The sequence below is a fragment of the Halictus rubicundus genome, unplaced genomic scaffold, assembly GCF_050948215.1.
Source record: "Halictus rubicundus isolate RS-2024b unplaced genomic scaffold, iyHalRubi1_principal scaffold0286, whole genome shotgun sequence".
NCBI lineage: Eukaryota > Metazoa > Arthropoda > Insecta > Hymenoptera > Halictidae > Halictus > Halictus rubicundus.
Window position 1 is genome coordinate 140,660 of NW_027488827.1, and position 27,094 is coordinate 167,753.

Below are 27,094 nucleotides of genomic sequence, written 5' to 3' on the forward strand. Positions count from 1 at the left end.
TGCAAAATGAAGATTGTCCCCGTCGATCGCGAGAAAATTCTCTTTTTCTTTAACACTAGCACTTACCGAACCAGTCAAAATGACCGATGGATATGGTTTCTTCTTTCACGGTTACTGAAACCATGACAACGTTTTCACGAGAAAGGGCCTAGCAGGATAAGACTGGTCCAGCGGCCCCAGTACGATTTCTCTCGATATTGTAAACAATGGTACTGGAAAACAATGGTTTTAGGTTGAAAGACAATCCCCCAAAATTTTAAGTCGCTAACCCTTCGTTTAAGGATAATATGAGGGTAAATACCATTAACTGTATCATTTTTTTTTTCTCGGTTGTTAATTAAGACATTCGGATGGAACAAAAACGAAAATATTCGAACGTACCTCCTTCATATCATATATTTTTCTCACAATTGTGATCAAATTATTAAGGGTGGAAAAAAATTATTTAATTTTTTAGGGGTGCGGTTTGCAAGCAACCCTTCGATTGACCACTTCCAAAAAATTCAAGAACAATCTTCTGTTACCTATTTAATATATATACAAAAGTTTCAAGATCCTTAGATTGGTGGAACATAGTTAAATATTGAAAAACAAATGAAATTACGCCATTATAATAGTATAATGTATAGTGCAGTGTTTCTTACGACTCTAATTCCTAACTCCTTGATCAATTATTACTTTTTAAATGCGACGCGTCGTATTATATTCTATTTTTATCTTCCTGAATTTATAAATAGACATTATGTAGGTGTAAAAGGGAATTTTAGGAATACCAGTCTTATCCTGCTAGGCCATTTTTTAACATATCTCTTCTTTGGAGTACACGTTACCATAGAAATCGTATGAAATCTGAGCAAATTCAATCTTGCTGTTATTATAAAGGGATAAGTCTTAAGTCACGTTTAGGGCTCGATAGTTCTAGTGTTAATAATCGTGGCAAGTTGAGCATAATGCATTGGCGTCCTCAAATTCTTTTAACACATTCGCGACCTCTGACGTGAATTCGTGTCATTTTAAATTCTATTCCTGATCGCCGCTGACGTGAATTCACTACTGGAAGCAGTGTTGTCAGATCAAGTCTTGTTCCCCCACTCTAATTTCCCCTTCTACCGCCCTATTCCCCATGCTTCGGTACTGGCAGAGAGAGAGGGTAACTTTTTCCCCTCATCTGGCGACACTAGTTGCCAGATTAAGACTTGTTCCCCCACCCTAATTTCCCCTTCTACCATCCTATTCCCCATGCTTCCGCCACGATACATATGTCGCTGGCAAGACCCGTGTTGTTAACATATATCAAGAAAACACTGTATTTTACAAGTGAACGTAAGCAACAAAATAAATTGTAGTAGGCGAACGTGTTAAACCTTGCAGTACAGCTAAAATAATTTTTGTTACAAACAATATCCGAGCCAAAGTCGCCAAATCAATACTTATCCACCACTCTAATTTCCCATGCTTGCCAGTCACGTGACGCGTTTCGTCTCTGTCGTGCATAGCCCAGTATAGGCAGAGAGGGGGTAACTTTCTCCCCTCAATTCCTGCTCCCTCCCCTCATCCGGCCAATCAACCTAGATATTTTCTCGTTTTTCTTTAGGGTAACAATATCTACCAAAAAACTAGCAATTGATTCGAATCAGTCCGAAAAATTGGGATCTTTTTATTGTCGGTGTTTTCGGCAAATTACGTTATCCTAGTTTTTGCTTATTTAATTAATTGTTATAATTTTATACAATTCGGAATGTATGGAATAGGAATGGGGCACAAATAAATCTGAATCTAATCGATGCAGAGTCGCCAGATCAAGACTTGTCCCTCCACTCGAATTTCCCCTTCTACCGCGCGTTTTTCTTTAAGCTAACAATATCTGACAAAGAACTAGCAATCGTTTCGAATCAGTCCGAAAAATTGGGATCTTTTTATTGTCGGTGTTTCCGGCAAATTACGTTATCCTACTTTTTGCTTATTTAATCAATTGTTATAAATTTATACAATTCGGAATGTATGGAATAGGAATGGGGCACAAATAAATCTGAATCTAATCGATCCAGAGTCGCCAGATCAAGACTTGTTCCTCCACTCGAATTTCCCCTTCTACCGCGCGTTTTTCTTTAAGCTAACAATATCTGACAAAGAACTAGCAATCGTTTCGAATCAGTCCGAAAAATTGGGATCTTTTTATTGTCGGTGTTTTCGGCAAATTACGTTATCCTAGTTTTTGCTTATTTAGTTAATTGTTATAATTTTATACAATTCGGAATGTATGGAATAGGAATGGGGCACAAATAAATCTGAATCTAATCGATGCAGAGTCGCCAGATCAAGACTTGTCCCTCCACTCGAATTTCCCCTTCTACCGCGCGTTTTTCTTTAAGCTAACAATATCTGACAAAGAACTAGCAATCGTTTCGAATCAGTCCGAAAAATTGGGATCTTTTTATTGTCGGTGTTTTCGGCAAATTACGTTATCCTAGTTTTTGCTTATTTAGTTAATTGTTATAATTTTATACAATTCGGAATGTATGGAATAGGAATGGGGCACAAATAAATCTGAATCTAATCGATCCAGAGTCGCCAGATCAAGACTTGTCCCTCCACTCGAATTTCCCCTTCTACCGCGCGTTTTTCTTTAAGCTAACAATATCTGACAAAGAACTAGCAATCGTTTCGAATCAGTCCGAAAAATTGGGATCTTTTTATTGTCGGTGTTTCCGGCAAATTACGTTATCCTACTTTTTGCTTATTTAATCAATTGTTATAAATTTATACAATTCGGAATGTATGGAATAGGAATGGGGCACAAATAAATCTGAATCTAATCGATGCAGAGTCGCCAGATCAAGACTTGTCCCTCCACTCGAATTTCCCCTTCTACCGCGCGTTTTTCTTTAAGCTAACAATATCTGACAAAGAACTACCAATTGTTTCGAATCAGTCCGAAAAATTGGGTCGTCCGACGGGCCGAAGAAAAAAAGGTTTTTGTCGAGACACGCTTGCCATCTTTGTGGTAACGCGATACCGAAGCCAGAGTGTGCCGGAACACGCGGTGTGCATCGAGTCGAAACTTCGGAAGATTTCGCCGATCGACCAGCTTTTGCGGTCTCTTGTTCCGCGCTATTTGCGTGGACTATGAAAACTGTGGGACATGGTCGAGTGGCACGACGCACGCGGAGGGGACGGAGGGGCAAGGTTTGCTCGGCTCGCATTATCATCCTCAGACAACACTCGCTCCCGTGCATATTTACATTTTAAGTAGCAGCGACGGGATGAATGGTCGTCGTAAAGTCTGCTCGCGAGGAGACGCGCAACTGCGAACAAGACGGACACTCCTCTCCCGAAAGACGAGGCCCGGAACGAAAATTTACCCGACAAAATCTAATCCCCGAGCAGCAATGTTTATCCGAGCTGTTCGATATGGAAAATCGGCGCAAGTCAATTTACAGAACCTTCGTTCTCGTACAAGGGCGAACAATGTCTTACATTAACGAAATTCGATTCGATATTGCGTAACTCGATTATTTACTAATTTTTAATCGGTGTTCACGATTACGAGTATATTTTTCATACTACAATAATAAAACAGTTCTTAACACATTAATAGGAGTACATGTACGAGTATGTTATTTTATTTGTTAGAATTTTTCAAATATTGTCCAACTTTAAACCCGGACTGACTGGAACGAAATGGCATAAGTTGCTAAGACTGCAAAAAGTTAACAAGTTCACCACGTGTAAATATTCGTTTGACATTTCAACAGCTGTGCTCTTAACCTTCCTCGGATCTTTCTTTCCAACATTAATTTTTTTCTATTTACGCTTTTAAACCAGTAATGAGCAACAGTGGTGGGCCAAAAGCGGAAACCTAATACAGTGATTTCTCTATATATGTCGCCAAGACCTTCCACGATAAACGTCGCGGGATTATCCCCACTAAATAAACTTGACAAAAACTTGTCTGCCAAAACAATCGCCTAGTTACATTATTCAACCACGGTATTATCCAAATTCATTTGGCACACGCTGCCACATGATATAAAAAACTGCAATAATAAAACAGTCCTTACCACATTAACCCTTAGCACTCGAATGGTGACTGTAAGGCGCCACTAAAAATTGCTGTATCATTATTCAAAATATTTTTTACATTATTAAATTTTTTCGTATTTAATAAATTACTATAGAAAAATATATATACTAGGGCAATATTCTAGGTAGGAAGAAATGTTTCGTCTTGGAGTCAAAATAGCTTCGAGTGCAAAGGGTTAATAGGAGTACATGTACGAGTGTAAGCATGTTATTTTATCTGTTAGAATGATCAAAAAATTGTCGAACGTTAAACCCGGACTGACTGGAACGAAATGGCAAAAGTTGCGAAGACTGGAAAAAGTTAACAAGTTCACGTGTAAATATTCGTTTGGCATTTCACCACCTCAATCGACTATACTCTTTCTGTACATCCTAAAGAGAGACCATGATTGAGGCATGGGACACCGGCAGCCAGGGGTTAGATTCGAGAATTCTGCGCGGCAGGATCTCCTCGGTGCCTCGAAGACGAGGTGTCTTCGGGTTTCCAGCGAGATATAAGAATTATAAATAACGCCATCGGGGGAACAGTTTGTCCTTGGGTATCATACGAGAGGATCGTGTACGTATGCAACCGGGTGCACACGTCGGAGAGGAGAGGTCCCTCTTCCACGCGAAGTTGATTGTCCGGCCTTGAATCTGCGCGGCCAGATGCGCTACGAGGGGCCGAGCCTGTACACGCCGCCTGTACACGCTTGTGCGTACACGAGCCGCGCGTGTCCGTATATCCACCGCGCGCGATTCGATCCAAAAACCTGTTGCACCGGTATCCAAAAAACCTCGAGACCGATTTGACAAACTGCCGAGAGACCGTCGACAACCGGCGAAAGATTCGACCGTCCGAAACGGAGACGACGCAACACCCACGCGCAGCGTCCCGCGACCCTGAAATCACGTTTCTTCCACGAGGAAAATCCACAGACGGAATGTCCGAAATTCCACCGCCTGGAAACTGGAAACGTCGACTCCCGAATCTCTGGAACGCGAACTCTCCTTCAGAACACTCCCTCCGAGCATTTCCAGACCGGACAGCTATCGTATACGATCATAAAATGGCACCAAACAATTTCTTGTGTTCTTCGTGCGCGAGAAGACGGCACAAATTTCGGGTGAGGGGAAATAGGGGAAATACGACGCCTCACTATTAATGCTAGCGTAGTAGGGAACTAGAGTTCGAGAGGGGCAGTGGGAACAGTGTCGCCAGATCAAGACTTGTGCCCCCACTCTAACTTCCCCTTCTAACACGCTATTCCCCCACTCTTCCCTCGCGGCCCGCTCTAACTATTTCCCCTCAATTTCTGCTCCCTCCCCTTATCTGGCGACACTGGGCGGACACTGATCAAGACTTATGCCCCCACTCTAACTTCCCCTTCTAACACGCTATTCCCCCACTCTTTCTCCGCGGCCCGCTCTAACTATTTCCCCTCAATTTGTGCTCCCTCCCCTCATCTGGCGACATTGGTCGCCAGATCAAGACTTATGCCCCCACTCTAACTTCCCCTTCTAACACGCTATTCCCCCACTCTTCCGTCGCGGCCCGCTCTAACTATTTCCCCTCAATTTCTGCTCCCTCCCCTTATCTGGCGACACTGGGCGGACACTGATCAAGACTTATGCCCCCACTCTAACTTCCCCTTCTAACACGCTATTCCCCCACTCTTTCTCCGCGGCCCGCTCTAACCATTTCCCCTCAATTTGTGCTCCCTCCCCTCATCTGGCGACACTGGGCGCCAGATCAAGACTTATGCCCCCACTCTAACTTCCCCTTCTAACACGCTATTCCCCCACTCTTTCTCCGCGGCCCGCTCTAACTATTTCCCCTCAATTTGTGCTCCCTCCCCTCATCTGGCGACATTGGTCGCCAGATCAAGACTTATGCCCCCACTCTAACTTCCCCTTCTAACACGCTATTCCCCCACTCTTCCGTCGCGGCCCGCTCTAACCATTTCCCCTCAATTTGTGCTCCCTCCCCTCATCTGGCGACACTGGGCGCCAGATCAAGACTTATGCCCCCACTCTAACTTCCCCTTCTAACACGCTATTCCCCCACTCTTTCTCCGCGGCCCGCTCTAACCATTTCCCCTCAATTTGTGCTCCCTCTCCTCATCTGGCGACACTGGTCGCCAGATCAAGACTTGTGCCCCCACTCTAACTTCCCCTTTTAACACGCTATTCCCCCACTCTTCCCTCGCGGCCCGCTCTAACCATTTCCCCTCAATTTGTGCTCCCTCCCCTCGTCTAGCAACATTGGCCGCCAGATCAAGACTTGTGCCCCCACTCTAACTTCCCCTTCTAACACGCTATTCCCCCACTCTTTCTCCGCGGCCCGCTCTAACCATTTCCCCTCAATTTGTGCTCCCTCTCCTCATCTGGCGACACTGGTCGCCAGATCAAGACTTGTGCCCCCACTCTAACTTCCCCTTCTAACACGCTATTCCCCCACTCCTTCTCCGCGGCCCGCTCTAACTATTTCCCCTCAATTTGTGCCCAGAACTACTAATCTTGTAACAAAACTTCTTTAATTGTCATTATTTTTTTTTAATGGGACTTTCGCCAACATGAAAGCAGTGTATCAAAGAATAGTATCTCCTGGCCGATATATGTCCCTGACTAGACCCGTGTTCTGGACATGTATCGAGTAAACACTGTGTCTACAAGTTTTTCCGTGCCATCGGCTCTCCTCGGACGCCGCGGCGAAGATGCTAGAAAGGGGCCTAAATCTTCATTGTTCCAGACTTGACGAAAATCTGCAAAAATTCCGAGACACTCTTTGAAGTCTCTAATTCAACGTACGAGTGTTGCTCACACGAGTTGTTCGCTCAATCTCACCAGGACAGTAAAAATTCGAAGGGAAAGATTTCGGTCGGTGCTATCGTTTGCAAGAAAAATCGCAACGAATCGCAGGGGACCATGGTATTCTGCGAAATGGTGGCTAGAATTACTTCGCGACGTTAATATACAGCGTATAGAAATTAGTAACGGTCGACTTATCTGCGTAAAAATGAATTTCCAAGTGGAAATTGCTCCGTCACCGAGATACGGATGACACACGGCAGTCCGAAGCAGGCTGAAGTGTACGGATAAACAAATACATATTGCTCACGCATGAGTAACACGGAGCGAGCGTTACGTAACCGTCGCTGCAGCAGAAGAAGTTGCGACTCGATAGCATTTGATAACGATTACTGTTATCCGCGCGGGCCGTGGGAGAAGCATCGTTTTCAAACCTTAACTAAACAACGAGAATGATTTTTCCGCAAATCCTGGCACGCGATACTGGATGCACCGGAGCAGAAAACGATCCGCGATCAATTTTTAATCGGCGCCGATAAGCGACGATAACGAGGCTGCTCTCGGGCGTGGCCCCGTGATTTCCAGGGGCCATTTAGGCGCCGATAATCGTAAAGAGAGATCGGAGAATCGTCGATCCTCCGAGGCGAGAGATCGTCGAGCTGTCAGACCGAACAAAGCCCCGCAACAAAATTACACGTTCAATCCCATAGACACGAACCGAGAGAACCAGCGAAGACCGATTCATTCGTGGTTACCTAATCGCTCTGGCAAGAAAGTTTTCTTGGAAGGAGGGCGCTAGGGGGGGGGGGGGGAGAGAGAGAGAGAGAGAGAGAGAGGCTGCCCAGTCATGCGAGGATGGGCCAGGGTCGATTAGAATCGAAACGACACCCTTTCGTTCGTTAAAACTTTTCAAATTCGACGTGGTTTTCGAGTAATCCGAATGGGCGTGGCTTTGCTGCTCCGATTCCAAGACCGATGCCCCACGGGGCAATCTCTGTTCTAAACTCGATCAAGCTGCAGCAGTAATCTTTTATTGCAACTTCCTTCAAAAGAGGACTGTAAAACTCTCCGCGATTACCTCGCGTTTTCTGCGAAGTGGGCGTGGCTCCGATTTCAACGGAGCAAGGCTAGTGCTCCGGAGGGCAACTTTTACACTCTAGAAGTAACTCTGAGAGCAATGCTTGATAGCAACTTGCTCCAGAAAAATCAGACAGAACCATTTGCGTTACTCCCTCCGCGTTTCTCTTTGTAAAATGGGCGTGGCTTCGATTTCGACGGGGGGCAGGGCAGTGGCCCGCAGGGCAACCTCTCTCTTACACTCTGCACCTCTCGATAAAACACCGGAAGCAATCGTTCGTAGGAATTCGCGTCGAGAATAGACAGAGAGAGACTGATCCCGTCGCTCTTTGTCTCTCTGCGTGTGAAGTAGGCGTGGCCTGATCGCTCGGATCATCACGCCAGTGCTCCACAGGGCAAACTATGCTATTTAAAAAGAAGAACTGACCGGGTACAAGGCGGAGAGTAAAGCGTAACGACGCCAGAAAACTGAGAGCCGACGAGAGTTCAGAATTCTTATCCATAATTACTTAAAAATGATTTACGTCCTCCGTATTTTTATTTTCGTAGGCCTTTCCACTCGGCAAAGTATGGTACGGACGGCAATAACGCAGGCAATGCCACCGAATCTTAGCAATTTCTCTGTAAGTAATTTCCGGGATTTATTTCTTTCCTTGCAATTGTCGCGAGGAATATCGAGAAGCAGATAGTATAGTATTTCTCGACTGTACATATTGTGCAATGCGTTATTTAACCAATCCCGATATTATCTGCTGTCGATCGCTGTCACAGTCTTGCCCGCCGATTTGTTTATGCTCGGAGTACTCGAATACTGTGGGCCAAGCTGTTCAACAATTACCGCCCACTCCTATACGATTGTAGGGGATGGCAAGGCACCATTTTGTATGGGTGCAAGGCGGTGACACAGTAATGATGCGAGTAATGAGGCTGCGATGAAGGTTCCCTGGACGGAATGCGGTGACGTGTCTATACCTTGTCCAACGAGACGAGACAGTAGACGTAAACATAGCCACTCGAGTGCGACAGAATTCGTACCTTACTGCCTCGTCTCGATGGACAAAGTACAGGTACAAATGCGTGGCTGATTGGATCAGAGTGGAAGAGGCAGTCCTTGTTTCGCACGCATTTCTGGCTACGGTCGAAATATTGGCTACAGCCGTCACACATACTATGTAGCGTGTGACGTCGAAACCAAAAACACTGGGACTGCGGGCGCGGCTGAGATGGGCACAGACAGACCTAACGATAGACTCCCGAAAAATGGTGACACTTGAAAAAATGGCGAAATGAAAATTATTCTCGGACGGCCGACGAGTTTACACCGCGTCTTTATACCGTGCACACAGATGCGCGACCGCCGCTGGATTTAACACCGTTACGAATTAATAAAATATAAATTGTTGGAAACATTAACCGTCATTGCTCTATGGACATCGCGAGAAAGTAGAGGAGGATTCGTTTCATTGGGAAACGACGAAACAGAGTATAAAGGAAGTGTAGATTCAAGACCTAAGAAATAGGATTATTTCGGTAATATGCGGCCGACGTAGAAAATATTCGTACAGGTTCGGATAGGTATGAAACATATAGTAAAAGCAAATTGAGAGTAAATAAAAATGATTGACATATTATTATTGCAAAATTGTTTATGCATAGAAATGATTATTATGATTGTTAATAACAATTTCTTACTTGTCTTGGTTGGGGCGGTGTAAAGAAGAAGCGCTCGATCCACAGGTAACGCCGTTCGCCGGAGGTTGAACGGTTCGTCTTTTTCTCTGGCCTTGGTGATCTACAATGAGACAGGTCTGGGTTTGAGTTTGCGACAAACGGCCCCGGAATTCGCGAACGGATTTTTCGCGAAAGCACGAGAGACCGGAGAGCGACGTCACGCTCCGTCCATCGGTCACGGTACCCGTGACCCTGAAAAATCGGCTTGACCCCGTGAGAGGCTAGGGTCTAGGATCATTAATTATTCCTGCGAACCCTCCTTTCCCTGGGGTTAGGCGATTTTCCCATGCTCGCCCTCTGAATTCCATTGCTAATTTCTTTCTGGGCGATTTTCGGTGCTCTCGAATTATAACAACTCGTGTGCATGGTATACAGGGTGTTTAAAAAAGCATTCAATATTTATACGGTATATAGAACGCACTGTGCTGGGTAAAAAAGTTTTAGTGGAGATAGGTCGAAAGGTCAACCGTTGCGGAGATACGAACATTTTTGTTTGTTAGCGGTGTGATCAACTTTTGAACACCCTGTATACAGGACTTTTTTTTAACACCCTGTGCACAGGGTGCGACAGTACAGGGTCATTTACGTTTCCAGCGTGCACTGTGTATTTCAAATGCAACGTTCTGCGAGAACCACGGATTTCGTCTAAATGTCCCTAGCCAGGACCGCGCAAGGGACTTATATCGGGAATTCACTGTATTCTGGTGTTTTAAGTCCCTTGCGCGATTCGGGCTAGGGACATTTAGGCGAAATCCGTGGTTCTCGCCGAACGTTGCATTTAAAATACACTGTGCACCCTGGAAACTTAAATGACCCTACTCGTCTATATGTCCCGGGTGTGGGACGCTTTTCTTTTTTGAGTCAGAAACTTTAATCACTCGTTACGCAAGCAAACATCATCGGAGTTATTATTAAAATTTGGTATCATTTTCATTAGAAAAATGCCACGAATATGTTGATGGAAGTCCCATTAAAAAATAAGGAAAAATAAAGAAGTTTTGTTATTGGATTAGTAGTGGTCTCCTGGCTCACACCGACATAACCGACCGTGTTATGTTATGGTACATATGGTTATGCTGTGTTGTGTTATGTATAGCCCACGATGGTGTGGGTAGTTCCAGGGACCTTTAAACGCTAGGTTTGTAGGGACTTGTATCGCGAATTCACTGCAACTCACTTGTCTTTGAAGGGAGAAGAAAATGCATCAGACCAAACCTACTCGCTATCGAGGGGCTCATAATCTGACATTATTGATCTTTCTATACGTGCAGGCGTCAAGGAGATATGAAGGTCAACTCTGTTTTTCTCTTTTAATGGAACGTTCCATATTTACATTCTGATAGCCTGTCCCAAGACGAATACAACGATCTATTATGAGGGTCGTACCGCGTTCCATTAAAAAAAAAAAATAACAGTTGACCTTCATATCTCCTCGAGGCCTCCACCGATTAAAAAGTGAGTACAATACAAAAGGTAAAAAGCTGAAATCACGAACATTTGTGACAACCGCACAAATTCTTCCGTATTTCCGGAACGATCGTGGCAACGGTTCGCGTTGCGAAAGATCGAAGGGGGCAAACGCGATCGAGGAACACGTTCGCAGGAATCTTGTTGAAGCGAATGGAAGTCGATTTCGTTCGCGGTCTGCCCGTTGTTCGGAGCAACGGGTGCTTAGCCGGGATAAGAAACCAGCCGCGCGTTATTCGCGTAAAAACCGAATATTTCGCTGGCTGATGGACGAGCGGATTATCGCGGCAGCTCGTTCCGCTAGCCGATTCTATAGCTGGCCGCAATTCGAGTGAGTCATACGACTGACGACCGATAATCTTTGCCGGTCTCTCCACGTGAATAGACCGGTCGCTGTTCGAGAACGAGAGAGAAAGAGAGAGAGAGAGAGAGAGAGAGAGAGAAAGAGAGAGAAAGAGAGATATACAGGGTGGCCCACATAACTCTGAACAGCTCAATATCTCGAAAACTATGCCATCAATTTTAAAGTTCTTAGTCTTAAATTGCATGGAACTGAAGGGCCTTTCTAACTACATAAACGTGAAGTGGCCTCCCTTCCCCTTTAACGGGGGAGGGGAGGTACCTTTGTAATTTTAAATGGAACCCCCTATAAAATGTTACATATTTAGATTCTACCGGAAAAAACAAGTCAATTTTGTCTGAAACATTTTTTTGTCAGATACTTCCATGATGAGATATAACAGTTTGAAGTTTCGAGTTGTAGGTACATGAAGCGCTCGGAAATAGCGTTATGGAATTATACGCGCTTGAGTCCTTTGCTTATTCATGAAGAAACACAAACAATAATATTTACAATTCTTGAGTTTGACTCACTTATCTATGAAAACGTTTTCAGTTTAGAGCTGTTATTCAAGCAGTAACATTGTGATTATGGCTAATTTTGACACAGAAGTGAATATGTTAGTAACGTTAGGTGTTTCTTGAACGTTATGGGATCAAGAAATGTCATGCAACATTTCATAATTTAGAAAAGCGGCTTCGCGAGCACGGTGAATTGTGAAAAAAAACTCGCAATAAACCTAAAGCTGTCACTAATGAAAATAATAGTGCCAGTATTCTTGCTGCAATTACATTAAATCCTCATATTAATCAACGTACACTTGCACAAACATCACATATTAGTCGTTCATCAATTCAACGAATTTTGAAACGGCAAAAGTATCATCCATATCACATGGTTTTATCACAAGAGCTTTCGATAGCAGATTACGATCACCGCGTAAGATTTTGTGAGTGGCTGCAGGGTGTTGTGGAAAATGACTTTTTCTGCAAAATACTTTTTTCCGATGAGGCCACTTTTATGAATTCAGGGCATGTAAATAGACATAATCTGCATTATTGGCCCGTGGAAAACCCAAATTGGATGCGATGTGTTCCCTTTCAACATCGATGGTCTTTAAATGTTTGGTGTGGCCTAATAGGAGATTTTGTGATTGGACCTTATTTTTTTCAAGAAACTGTAACATCTGCAAGTTATTGTGATTTCTTAAAAAATCATTTGCCTGCGCTTTTGGAAGATGTGCCACTGCACGTTAGAAGAGAAATGTGGTTCCAACAAGACGGCGCTCCTCCACATTTTGCAATCATCACCAGGCAAATTTTGAACGAAAAATTTGGGAACAAATGGATAGGTCGTGGGGGACCTCGTCAATGGCCTCCTCGATCCCCCGATCTAACAAGATTAGATTTTTTCGTATGGGGATATGTAAAGGACAAAGTTATGTTTGAACCACCGACGACAAAAGAGGATATGAAACAAAGAATACGTGACGCTTGCGCTTCAGTGACTCCCGAAATGTTAAAAAATGTTAGAACAACTTTGATGTTTCGAGTAAATAAATGTTTACAAGCCCGTGGTGGACATTTTGAACATTTAATTTAAAGTACATTTTATTTCTTCACGAATAAGCAAAGGACTCAAGCGCGTATAATTCCATAACGCTATTTCCGAGCGGTTCAAGTACCTACAACTCGAAACTTCAAACTGTTATATCTCATCATGGAAGTATCTGACAAAAAAATGTTTCAGACAAAATTGACTTGTTTTTTCCGGTAGAATCTAAATATGTAACATTTTATAGGGGGTTCCATTAAAAATTATAAAGGTACCTCCCCTCCCCCGTTAAAGGGGAAGGGAGGCCACTTCACGTTTATGTAGTTAGAAAGGCCCTTCAGTTCCATGCAATTTAAGACTAAGAACTTTAAAATCGATGGCATAGTTTTCGAGATATTTAGCTGTTCAGTGTTATGTGGGCCACCCTGTATATATAGAGAGAGGGACAGCAACGTACCGTTTTCTATGACACGTACACGGTCGATCGAGCGAGAGGAAACCCTGAAGAGAAGGGGATCGGCGAGCACGGTAGTATTGTAGCGTCGAGTAGAGTAGATCGGTTCGCGAGAAAACGGTAAACCGCTGGTCGGTGGAACCCGTTCGACGTTCGATCGCAGTATCCCGGCTCTCCCCGAGCATAATGTCAGCGATTGCATCGCTCGTTGCACTCGAGGATGAGCCCCGAGCCGAATCCACCGATCGAAGCCTTCGAGAACGCGGGAAATTCGCGAAACATCGACTGCGTTATCGCACTTATCGAAAACTACCGAGCTCGCTTCTTTCATCGCGACGGCAAACCAGACATTCGATGCGATTCCACCTAGGGGGCTCGATTCGTACGGCCCTGGGTCCTTTCCTGCCTACACGTCGCCGGATGAAGCGCGCTAATGAAGTTTAGAGTACTGTTTCTGAGAGGAAATTTTACTTGAAACAACACGGCTTCGAAACGATTTTCCCCGTGAAATGATTGGCGCGCACGGCCATTGTTCTTGTTGGCTCGGGTGCTTGACCGGAAGGGCAAGAAGCAAAAATCGTGCAGGGCCAACGATCTCTCCTTACTCTCTCGGTGGACAGGCCTTGGGGATCCATCGGTACGGTCCTGCGAGGCTCGAAGGATCGAGAAAGAGAGGCGAAAGGACGTGCAGAGGTCCTGGTAATTAAGGCGTTTCGACAAACGTACATCGCGGGGAACCGGTTATCCCAGCATCGGCATCGGCATCGGTATCGACTTGTTTCGTTCTCTCTCTCTCTCTCTCTCTCTCTCTCTCTCTCTCTCTCTCGCCGTATACCTGCCGGGAGGTGGCTCGCAAGGTTGCTGCTCGATTCGCTGGCCCTGACGGTCCTTTGAGCCACGAATATGCGTAATCCCGCTGGCACAGGTAGGAAAAGAAGGAAAAGGGCCGGGAAGGGGCCTTCTTGGCTCGTGTTTCCTCGAGCCTACTCGAAATCTCGAGCCGCTTCCTGGTCGCGAACGCTAGCTTACTTCGTCGGCGATTATTCCAGAATTTTTTGAAGACCCATGGCTGAGGATTTTTTTAATAGACCCTCCGACACCAACAGAAACTTGAAACGAACAAAACTCTCGATAACGCAATCTAATCACAGGTTTGAGATTACTATGTAGAAGAGGTATAAGCCTCTGCGCGGTACAGTACAGTTATTGCAAAGCCTATTAACAGGTGGATAACGTGTTAACGCTTTCCACGAAACTTTCTCGCAGCGTCGTTTCAGCTGAGCTCTTAACCCTTAACGGTCCGGAAGTATTTCAAGTTTATTTCCCAACAAGCTATTTTTCACACGAAGAGAAACTGTGGACTCGACATTTTTATATCAAGTACAGAAAGGAAAATATTTACATTTCATTTTATATATTTTTTAATTATTTTTTTTTTAACCCTTAGCGCTCGAGTGGCGACTGTAAGGCACCACTAAAAATTGCTATATCATTATTCAAAATATTTTTTACACTATTAAATTTGTTTGTATTGGGTAAATTACTAAACATTTCGGTATTGTACTAGTAAATTGCACCATTTTCGTATGTATAACATGAAAAAAATATATGCAAAGGCAAAATTTTAGGTAGGAAGAAATGTTTCGTTTTGAAGTTAAAATAGCTTCGAGTGCAAAGGGTTAATTTTTGCCGCTATATACGCGGCATTGGATCCAGTCACTAGAATTGCCATGACGCTTATATGGCGGCACTGGTCCGGTAAGGGTTAACCCTCCTCGGGTCCTTCTTTCCAGTATTCATTTGTTCCCATTTATGCTTTAACCCTTTGCACTTCTCTATTTATGTCGCCACGGCCTGGACGGTTAGCGTCACGGGATTATCCCCACTAAAAATACTTGACAAAAAACTTGTCTGCCAAAACATCACCTGGTTACATTACTCAACCACGGTATTATCAAAATTCATTTGGCACAGGCTTTCATATGACATAAAATACTACATGTCCATTTGAAAAATTGAAGGTCACCACCAGTCCCAGAAAAATAATACAGATAAAAAAAACATTACAGACACCATTACATTGCTTGCTAAAAACAGTACATATATTATATCGAGAATTTATTGTACTGTCTTTCTTAAAAAATTGTAACCTGCGCGTTTAAATGCAAAAACGGAAAAGAAATGTCGTATAGCCTTAGTTTAAGTGTGTGTGTGTGTGTCTTTCGCTCTGTGCACCACGATTTTGTTTGTTCCTAATGTTGTAATAAATCTCTTACGAGATTTCCTCAATAAAAAATAGTAGCACAATATTCAGCTAACAAAAGAATTATGTTAATGACAATTTGCATGAACGTTAAAATTCAATCAAAAATGAACACTACAATTTTAATTTTGTGACTACAATTTTTGTTATGAAATCGTATAATCTTTTTTATGCAAATCAATGCATCTTTGTATTCTGTTTGAAAAATGTATTAAGGTACTTATGTCGAAAATTGATTAGTTTGCAAGTTATGATTTTTGTCCCGAACGACCGCGGGCCGCAAGCGTTATGCTACAGTGGTTGCGGGGCACTGATCTACATACATAGAGCTATTTCATTGTGTTATTTAGTAAAAACATATACGTATTATTGGAATTTATGTATTTGCAAGCTTTTACTTGTGGTTTGCCGCGAAACTGTCGAAAAAATGTTGGTGTGCCGTGGAAGATAAAAGGTTTGCGGAGCACTGTGCTACAAGGCCAAGTGTGGCCCGCGGGCCGCCGGTTGCTCACCCCTTTAAAGTTTAAACTGTTCACATTGCAACGATTATTACATTTAAAAAAGGACTTGAATATCTATTCCAGGACTTTTCTAAACTTTCTTAAAACCTAGAACAGTAACATAAATTAGCCGTGAAGGTGAACTAGCCAGTACGCAGCCGGCGTCGATGAAATTATGTTGCAGGCGAAGGGTTAATCATGTTCTGTAATTAACACTAGATTTACGGGACCCGTCACAATGACGGATTCTACTATTTTTAATTTACGAATATTGAGATTCTAAAGATGCATCCACGAGGAATTATTTAACAAATTGATTTCTTTGAATATATATTATTTTTAAAATATTGCCAAAACTGTGAGTAACACATTCATGTCATTTGCATAAAGTAATTTAGAATAGTAATTTTTTCTGCTCCGTAAGCCTAGTGTTGACCCTTAGCAATGGAAGGGCGACTCTAAGGCGCCACTAAGAATTTCTGTATTATTATTAATACATTATTAAATTTGTTTGTATTTAATAAATTACACACTTCGGTATTGTACGAGTAAATTGCACCGTTTTCATATGTATAACATGAAAAAAAAAAATACATAGAAGGGAAATATTCTAGGTCGGAAGAAATGTTTCGTTTTCGAGTTAAAATCACTTCGAGCGCAAAGGGTTAATAGCGTACGACTAACACTTTGACTGCCAACCTAGAAACCTCAAAAATTCCATAAAATCAAAGCAAGTTATTTAATGAAATAATTGATATTGTGTAGTCCTCCAGCTTTCTTGCATTTTGCAGATCCTAATCGAATTTGGTACAATGACAAATAATTCCGCCAGCCACATGTGGGTGACATGGCAGTCAACGTGTTAACCCTTTGCACTCGAGTGGTGACTCTGAAGCACCACTAGAAATTATTGTGGCATCATTTCAAAGAAATCACGAGAAACTTTACGAAATGTTTGTTACAGTACAAAATTTGTATTCAATAGATTACTAAACCTTCGAATATCATATGTGGAAATCGGATCAGTTTCGTATGAATAACATGAAAATATTCTAAGACGGAAGAAAAATTTAGTTTTAGAATGAACATAGCGCCGAGTGCAAAGGGCTAACAGAGACATGAATTTTGTTGCAGCTGTCAGCGAGAGTCCACTGTTCGAGGTCTCCGGATCGAAACGAGGAAAGCGAGCTCGTGCGAGCCGAGGTCGAAATTGGCAAGTCGCGAATTTTGAACGGAACGTTACGCGAAACGGTATACCGCGATCCCGTTGGGAGGATACGAGGTTTCTCGGAGTCGGCTCGCAGAAACGCGGCCTTAAAATAGTGTAGGCGCGCGCGAGCGCGAGCGCGAGCGCGTGCCACCGTGCGCAGTCGTCGCTCGAGGTTAAGGTTAAGGTTGCGAACGCGGCGGTGCAGCGACTGCAAGGTCGAAGCCGAAGACGAACGAGGAGCACTCGATGCAGAAGTGGATCGAGCCTGGGACCACCCCAGACTCGAACGCGATCGGTAAAGAGGGGGGGGGGGGATCGCTCGTGCGCAGCCGTAAAATCGAAAACTGCGAACGGAGCTGTTAAATGGGGAAAAAAATGGAACGAGAATCGATAAATTCGGAAATTTCAGGGACTGCGAGACGCTGAAGACGACGAGGAGCACTCTTGACCCTCTATGGGTCAGTGTCACTTTCAGGTCACGTGCCAATATATCGACATTTTACCAAATAATTTTAGTTTTTTCAGAAGCTGACGTCTTAACCCTTAACGGTCCGGAAGTATTTCAAGCTTACTTTCCACCAGGAAGCTGTGGACTCACCATTTTTATGTCAAGTATAATAAGGAAAATGTTTATATTATAAATTGAAATATTTATATTATTAATTAATTTGATTTTCGCCGCTCACACGGCGGCATGGACCCAGTAAGTAAAAGTGCCATTCCGCTTATGTGGAATGAAGGTTGAAGGTTGAAGGTTGAAGGAGGCCGAGGGTCAGTGGCTGCAGGTTGTGGACGGAAATTATACAGCAGTTACCGACCTGCCTGCAAAAGTCACGTGACTACCCGCTATAAGTCAGTTGCGTGGTTCTGGCGAGAGACACTTACAAGGGAACATATTCAGATGCGAAAATCCGATTTTTATGAAACTTATGGGAGCTTCTAGTTCTTTGAAAAATATTTGACACGTATTTTTTTTATCGGCAGACATCCACTTTGAAGGGGTGAAAACAGCCCTCAAAGTTGGGGTTCAAAACCACATTTTTTGAGATATCTCGGAAACCAGAGATCGAAAAAATTTGAATTTTTTTTTAAATTGTGTGCTTTTCAATGGGAAATGTAGTCGCGCAAGAAAATTTTAACAAAAGCCAGAGTTCCTTCCTACGCACGCCAGGTGCAAGACTATCTTCCATTATGCATAACTATTGTTAAATGGCAAAAAAAAAGAAAATTCTGAAACATGTATCCCCTATTTTGGATCAAAGATCACACACCCAAGTTTACATTAAAATGAACTAACAATAAATAAAAGAAACTGCAAAAAAAAATCAAAATTTTAATATATTGTTTAAACAAAAAACTTTTGTTAAAATTTTCTTGCGCGACTACATTTCCCATTGAAAAACACACAATTTAAAAAAAATAATTCAAATTTTTTCGATCTCTGGTTTCCGAGATATCTCAAAAAATGTGGTTTTGAACCCCAACTTTGAGGGCTGTTTTCACCCCTTCAAAGTGGATGTCTGCCGATAAAAAAAAATACGTGTCAAATATTTTTCAAAGAACTAGAAGCTCCCATAAGTTTCATCAAAATCGGATTTTCGCATCTGAATATGTTCCCTTGTTAGACGAAATCTGAGGCTCTCGCCGAGCGTCGCATTCGAAATACACAGTGCACTCTGGAAACGCAAATGTCACTGTCTCTATGTCGTAAACCTACGTAACCAACGTGACAAAATTCAGCCCAGGGAGGGTTAATTCGATCGCGATCGCTGGATCGCTCGAGAAATGGCACCAAATTGGAAACACCGTTCCGAGCGGAGTTCTCTCTGGTCAATGGGACAAAAAGGGGATGAAAATGGGAAAATTCTGAAGTTGTGCACGGATCGGCATAGTTAAGGGTCAAAATGGCCGTCGGTAAAAATTGTCCGGCGCGCCCCGAGGTCTGCGGACGGATTTCCATTTCACGGCGGCTACGTTCGACTGGCTTCTACACCGGGATGGAAGTTAAATGGCACCGAGCCTGATATATTCAGGTTCCGGTTTCGCTATGCTCGGTTGACTATGGGGTTCAGGGGGGACACGCCTAATGTGTATCCTCTGTGTGCTCGTAAACGCGCAACATTTCAAACTTCTGCTGCTTGCTGCTCGAGAGCGGTTCTTCTTCTTTTTTTTTTACCATTTTATTGTTGGCTGTTTCTATTTTTCTCTGTATAGTCCGGATACTTTAGTGGATACTCTCGTAATTTACACGGTCCGGCTTCCGGACTCGCAAACTGCCGAGTCCCGACGATGGAATTAGTGTTTCTAGATCATCTTCCGGGCCCGGTGGGTCGCCGCGGGCCGACCACCTCTTAAAGGGGGAACCTCGTGTAAAATTAAATTTTTGAGAATTTTTGTTTTTGTTTCAATCGATAAGTTCCCTCAGGAATACGATAAAGAAGTTGGAAAGTGATCGGAAGTGATGTTCTTGTACGTTATTTTCGAAAATCATAACAGAAAATCCGTTTCTTTTTTCGAAATCTTGCCATTTTTGCAAGTTTGCAAATTTTAATAAAAGGAGAATGTCGTTTTGTGCGTGTTTGCATTAACTAACCATTCCATTTTGATTTTTATGTTTCGGATCATTTTTGTGCATTGTTAAGCTGCACGGTGCATTCACAGGATGCCATTTCCGAGCCGCCATTGCACCACTGATATTAACGATTAAAATTTATAGAAAATATTTTTGTTTACATTACAACGTTAACACTTTAATGGCCGCGCGTCTACGCAGCCAAACGTCGCCGGGGACCGGCAATATTTTTCAAGAATTAATTTAAAAACACTTTATTACATTCACGAAATAATTCAACATGTGCGAACATACACACAAAACATCGACAATTTAACAACAAATTTAATATTTTTCCTTTGTGTGATAACTATTAATCACACACGTCGGGCCGGCAGGTCGACTCTGTGTAACCACACACATACATGAAATCCATATACGTATATGAACTTGCAAGGGTCAAAATGTTGACAAATTGACGCTTCAATATCGCAATGAGCAGTTTAAAAGTGGTCACTTGGGTTTCCTAAAAGTCCAATCTAGGTCTGTCCAGAGCCCAAATTGCGAATTTCTACCTCATCGTGGAGTAATTTGTAATATTCGGCAGAAATCTCGCTTTCTGAAGCAAGGATGACGTCACAAGATGGCTGCCGCAGAGAGATTCTCTTAATTTCGAGAGATTTAGTGTTCGTATCGAAAAAAACGCTCTGGACAGACATAGCAAAGACATGTACGAACACGGTGGTATGCATTTTTAATTGATTACTTACTTATTTAAGGCGTAAAATGTCTACAAAAAAACGCACCATTTCGCGGTTCCGCTTACTAGCGCCCCGGTCTCCCCGCGGCAAACACTGTACCTTGCGATAGAATACGGTCGATAATGCAGGTCGATATTACAGGTTTACATATGTACGATATGTATGCTGCCGAATATTGCAAATTACTCGACGATGAGGTATAAATTCGCAGTTTGGGCTCTGGACAGACCTAGATTGAACCTTTAGGAAAGACAATTGACCATTTAGAAACTGCTCATTGCAATATTGAAGCGGCAATTTGTCAAGATTTCGACCCTTGCACGTTTCGCTACGCATCTCGTGACGTCACGCTTGCCTCGAACGCCTCGCGACTGGCGGTATGTTGCCGAATATTGCTAATTAATCGACGATGAGGCAGAAATTCGCATTTTGGCCTCTGGACAGACCTAGATTGAACCTTTAGGAAAGACAATTGACCATTTAGAAACTGCTCATTGCAATATTGAAGCGGCAATTTGAAAATTTTCTGACCCTTGCACGTTTCGAAAGAGGCCACGACCTTCGGGTCATCGATTCTGTTGAAACTTTGCATACTTATAGATCTCGTTGTCCTGTTCACAAATATACACCATTATAGGGGCAGATACTCAATAATTTTCGCGATATTAACGATTAAAGTTTCATTATTTCCTGTGTAATGCCGTATTTTTTTCTACGGTACAACAAGATTCGGTTTGGCGTGACTGCAGCGTACCAAGTTTTCAACCGGACGACCAGTGTTCAAATCCTGTCTACTAACGTATTTTTTTTAATTTCATTATGTTTTATCATTGTATATATATAATATCAATTTCACTTCAAAGTACCGATTTAATTTTGATAAAATATAGCAGGCCGAAGGTCGTGGCTTCGCCTTAGCATCTCGTGACGCCACGCTTGTTTCGAACGCCTCGCGAAATTCACATTTTGGCCTCTGAACCAGAATAACCAGAGGGTTATCAAATCATTTCAACGGAAAAATTGTGATTTCATTAGTTTCTTTTCGCAGAAATCGATTTTTTCCAAAATCCTGAGGTGACAGACAAATTTTGTGATCGGATTTGATGTCAGCGTGATAAAATCTACGAGAACAGATGTACAGAATGTCAAGAAAAATCTAACCGTGCATGGCATTGGATAAATCACAATTTTGTTTAAATATTCCAAGTTTATTTTCAAAGTTAAAACATGTTTGTACCATAGTCTCTCTATTTTTCCCTTCTTTTGCAATATTTTAACTTCTAAAAAAAAATCATAGCTCTATCTCATTTCTATCGAAAGTTCTTTGATTTTGACAGAAACTTCGTCACTTTGTCAAATATAGTGTTACGAGTATCGATATGTTACGATATCGAGACATCGCGCCGAATGGTCTTCGTTGTATCGTCGTCACTAAGGCAACGCGGCTAACTTCTCGGTTTTATATATTGTAAACATATATAAAACTTTGGATAATGCTATAAACTTTTATATATATATGATATTATTCAAGTTTATTTTACGTTTAGTCTTTAGTTGTAAATTTGTATTTGTTTGTTTCTTAACTTCAGATTTGACATCTAAAGTAAAAAAATATGACAAATTTTGTTTAATTTTTTATGCGCTTTGTGGCATAAAAAAAGCTGCTTTAATTTCATTTTGAATATAATTTTCTTTCTGACAGGAAGTAAATTCCGACTCATTTTCTTTTTAAAAGAAGTCCTGTTAATATATGTATAAAATTATTATAATGTTAAGAATAAACTGATTCAATTTAATATAAATCAAATGATTTCCTTAGCTTTTGCATACACGTGAGTTTGATTTCAGAGATAGTAGCAAAAAACTGCAAAGGTAATGTGACAACGAGTCCTGTGTATATCTATGCGCCCGTGGCAATGTACGTGTTAGCATGTGTTGGTCGGCTGAATCGGGCTCGTGCAGAAATCAGTTTCACGAAACGCTTGTAAATTTACGGGTTTGATGACATGGCAACAGTGAGGCGAAGATAATATGTGGCAACCATGTCTAGTCGCTAGCTTTCTCTCTCAATTTTCGTTTCTCTTTTCCACTACTTCTCAAGTCGGCATTTCATATATTCTTTTTTACCGATATGTCGTAGACGCGATGTAGTTCCACAAAAAAAATTTTAATCATTCCACAATCAGTTTTCCCTACTGACCGTTCGAGGACCGTTCGAGGATTGGCGTGACAGTCAAGGCCAAATGCCTGCCGGCCCCCTTAAAGTGTTAATAAATGATACCTCAAATTTTAAATCAATCTACGCATCACATTTCTCAAAAAAAAAAAAAAAATTCTTAAAGAACAGGCCATTGACACAAGGTTCCCCCCTTAAAAAGACGATAACTTTATCAATATTGGACTAAAGGACTCTGATTTCTCTGATGTCAATTAATTTATCGAGTGAGATGGAAAAGAAATTTTGTGAAAATTGCAACTGGTGGGGATTTCTGACTCAAGAATTGATATCGAAGGATCTTGTGTATGCGTGTGTGTATCGGGTTCACGGTGGCAGAGTGCGGGATCGATTTTTCGACGCGAGTCACCCCTTCGACGGGGACTTCAATCTGTCGGCGCGTCACCCTCCAGAACTCCAACCTTCACCTTGAGAGCACGGGCTGCGTGCGCGACAACTATTTTAGGGTGACGTGGATCACCCTGAAAAGACGTTCACGGCCGTAGCCGAGGCAGACGTGGTCGAGGGTCTAATGTCTAATCTTAACACACACGTTTCGCCTCGGCTCGCCTCGGCTCGCCTCGTCGAGTTGATCCAGTTAAAACGGCCACAAAGGCGCGACCGCATCGCACCGTAATCGCGGCATTGTGCTCGAGTTGAATCGTCGCTGTCCACCAGTCATTTATTCATTCGCGAGAACGTTGGAAATTGAGGGAAAAGGAAGATAGAAGGAAACGAGCCAACGAGCCGTCCCACGGTCGCCGCTCGGGTCGAAAGTAGCAATTTCACTATGCACTACGATTCCGCGAAAACTATCATGTTCTCAAGAAAAAACTTGTCCGCCAAAATGTCACCTAGTTGCATTATTCAACCACGGTATTATCCAATTTCATTTGACTGCAGTGGAAACCTAATACAGTGATTTCTCTTTATATGTCGCCAATAAAAAATCCCCACTAAAAAAACTTGACAAAAAACTTGTTTGCAAAAATGTCACCCAGTTGCATTATTCAACCACGGTAATATCCAATTTCATTTGACTGCAGTGGAAACCTAATACAGTGATTTCTCTTTATATGTCGCCAATAAAAAATCCCCACTAAAAAAACTTGACAAAAAACTTGTTTGCAAAAATGTCACCCAGTTGCATTATTCAACCACGGTAATATCCAATTTCATTTGACTGCAGTGGAAACCTAATACAGTGATTTCTCTTTATATGTCGCCACGGCCTGGACGGTAAGCGTCGCGGGATTATCCCCACTAAAAGAACTTGACAAAAAACTTGTCTGCTAAAATGTCACCCAGTTGCATTATTCAACCACGGTATTACCCAAATTCATTTGACTGCAGCGGAAACCTAATACAGTGATTTCTCTTTATATGTCGCCACGGCCTGGACGGTAAGCGTCGCGGGATTATCCCCACTAAAAGAACTTGACAAAAAACTTGTCTGCTAAAATGTCACCCAGTTACATTATTCAACCACGGTATTATCCAATTTCATTTGACTGCAGTGGAAACCTAATACAGTGATTTCTCTTTATATGTCGCCACGGCATGGATCATAAACGTCGCGGGATTATCCCCGCTAAAAGAACTTGACAAAAAACTTGTCTGCTAAAATGTCACCCAGTTGCATTATTCAACCACGGTATTATCCAATTTCATTTGACTGCAGTGGAAACCTAATACAGTGATTTCTCTTTATATGTCGCCACGGCATGGACGGTAAGCGTCGTGGGATTATCCCCACTAAAAGAACTTGACAAAAAACTTGTCTGCTAAAATGTCACCCAGTTGCATTATTCAACCACGGTATTACCCAAATTCATTTGACTGCAGTGGAAACCTAATACAGTGATTTCTCTTTATATGTCGCCAATAAAAAATCCCCACTAAAAAAATTTGTCTGCAAAAATGTCACCTAGTTACATTATTCAACCACGGTATTATCTAAAAATTCATTTGGCACTCGGTTTGATATGATATAAAAAAAACTGCACATCTATTTAAAAAATTGAAGGTCACCTCCATTCCTAAAAAAATAATACAGATAAAAAACCAGGTGTGAAAGATCAGAAACTTCGGGCGGTTCATGCTCCTCGCTGAAACCGATCTTTAACAGTTTATTCTACAGGGTGTCCCAAAAATGTTGTACTTCCTTGAAAAGGATGATTCCTGGGGTCCCTTACGGCAAGCTTTGCGCAGTGGCTATGTCGTAAGCAATGAGGTTCTATCGAGGTGCGATTATTATTGCTAGTGGGGTCCCTTGGGACAAGCTTTGCGCAGTGGCCATGTCGTAAGCAATGAGGTTCTACCGAGGTGCGATTATTGTTATTGGGCTCCCTTGCGGCAACTTTTTCCTTTGCGAAAATGTTCCCCCGTGGCTTCTGTTTATGTTTTTCTAGCATACTGTTTTAATACCATTCCCTTGCATCCCCGCTATTTTCTGCACTATTATTACTGGACTGTGGATTTTATTTATGAGAAAAATACAAAACTTAAGAGATTGGAAGATCTTATATTATTTGTAACTCACTGAAATTCTCCAATGTCTGTGCCAATTTCTTCTAATCGATATGGAAAAGTTTGATTTTCCATCGAAATCCGCAGTCCAATTATAATAAAATATGAAAACCATAAAACCGGGTGTTACTCGGTGTCGTTTTTCGGCTTCGAAGTAAGGAGACGCGGAGACCCTTCCACAAGCGGTAGACCTTTGAATCGAGTGACCAGTGTCCAACCGCTTCTAATTAATTACAGTTAATTACAGTAATTGGTCCCGGCTAATGCGATCGCACGACTACACCGCGTCGCATTCCCCGTCTCTCGTGTCAGCGTGTGTCGTCGCTCGTTACGACTGGCCTAATAAATTCCGAGAAGAACCGAGAAGACAATTTTTCTCGAACTGCTCCGGAAAACCGATCTGGCTCGGCGAAGGGCCACGAGGCCACGCCTACTCGGCCCGGGCCACGCCTACCGTCAAGGTTCTACGCAATCGTGCATTAAACGAGTAAATACGAATCCGAAGTATGTCGTGTTTGGTGTCGTTTCAATCGGGAAAGCGTCACGGACACGATGCTGAAGGTTTCACGAAGAAATTGTTCGATAATTTCATAGATCGAGGAATAGATCATTTTAATCACCGACTAAACGGCAATCCCTGCCTCTTCCCGAGCCTCCTGTCGCATATAATTTTGAGATTTCATATCATAACTGCACATTTTCTTGCACTAATGATAATTTCTATTAATAATCCACCGGATTTCCAAGACAGTACTCCACTAATATACAAATCAGAGGCTGTTCAACACAGTGCGCTAGGGGTAAGGGAGATTGTCTTTTCCATGGATGAATTTGCGAGAGAGAGGGGCAGGGAGGGTGGGAGGTAGAAGGGAAATTCGAGGTATTCGAGCAGGAATTTCGATGCCTAGGCGAGCGAGAGGCGGGTCGGTCGATCATCGGAATCCTCGGGACACGACCCAGGAAAGAGTCCTGTCGCGAGTCCGCCTCGTCAAGGCTCGAGGACCTCGGGCAAGATTTATGTTCGCTCGGGCAAATACGAGCACAGCTCTCTTCGGCTATATTCCGACCACGTGTTCAGGTTGCGTAATAAACGTGACCACCCCTGTATCCCGACTACGTGAATCGCTCTGCGTCGCCTGAATGGACACGGATCCCCGAGACGATAAACGTCTCGACGACATTTTTCCGGTAACAGTCGCCACCCGCACCTTGACCGGAGACAATCGGCGGCGACAAGAGATCGGTATTTCTAAAGAGTGCAACCTACCCACGTCAAATAAACTTAAGGACGCCTGACGAAATGAACAATAACATTCCCTGTTTAAAACCGTGAAAACTGTTGTACCGAGTATTTGTTCCCGGCGTTGTTCTCGTGATGTATTTTAGACGTTCTCGAGTACAATGCCGATGGCCGAGCGTGGTACGCGCTCGGAGGAAAACGTGTTCCCGGAGGAGGAAACGTACTCCTCGGGGAGAGAATTTTCGGCTCGATCGGACACGCAGATTAGCAAGGGAGAGAACAAGCTGGTAGAGTCGCAGGGGCGGGTCGCGAGCGCGCCTTTATTCTTT

General features: G+C 42.8%; 1 protein-coding gene across 1 annotated transcript in view; it reads right to left on the minus strand.

The window, feature by feature from the left end:
* The window catches only part of LOC143364124 (uncharacterized), a 136,953-nt gene that overhangs the window by 85,862 nt on the left and 23,997 nt on the right, over positions 1–27,094 (minus strand). The window contains exon 2 of the mRNA XM_076804624.1: positions 9,643–9,742. The gene's annotated coding sequence lies outside the window, so the exon portion shown is untranslated. The remainder of the gene's footprint in view (positions 1–9,642; positions 9,743–27,094) is intronic.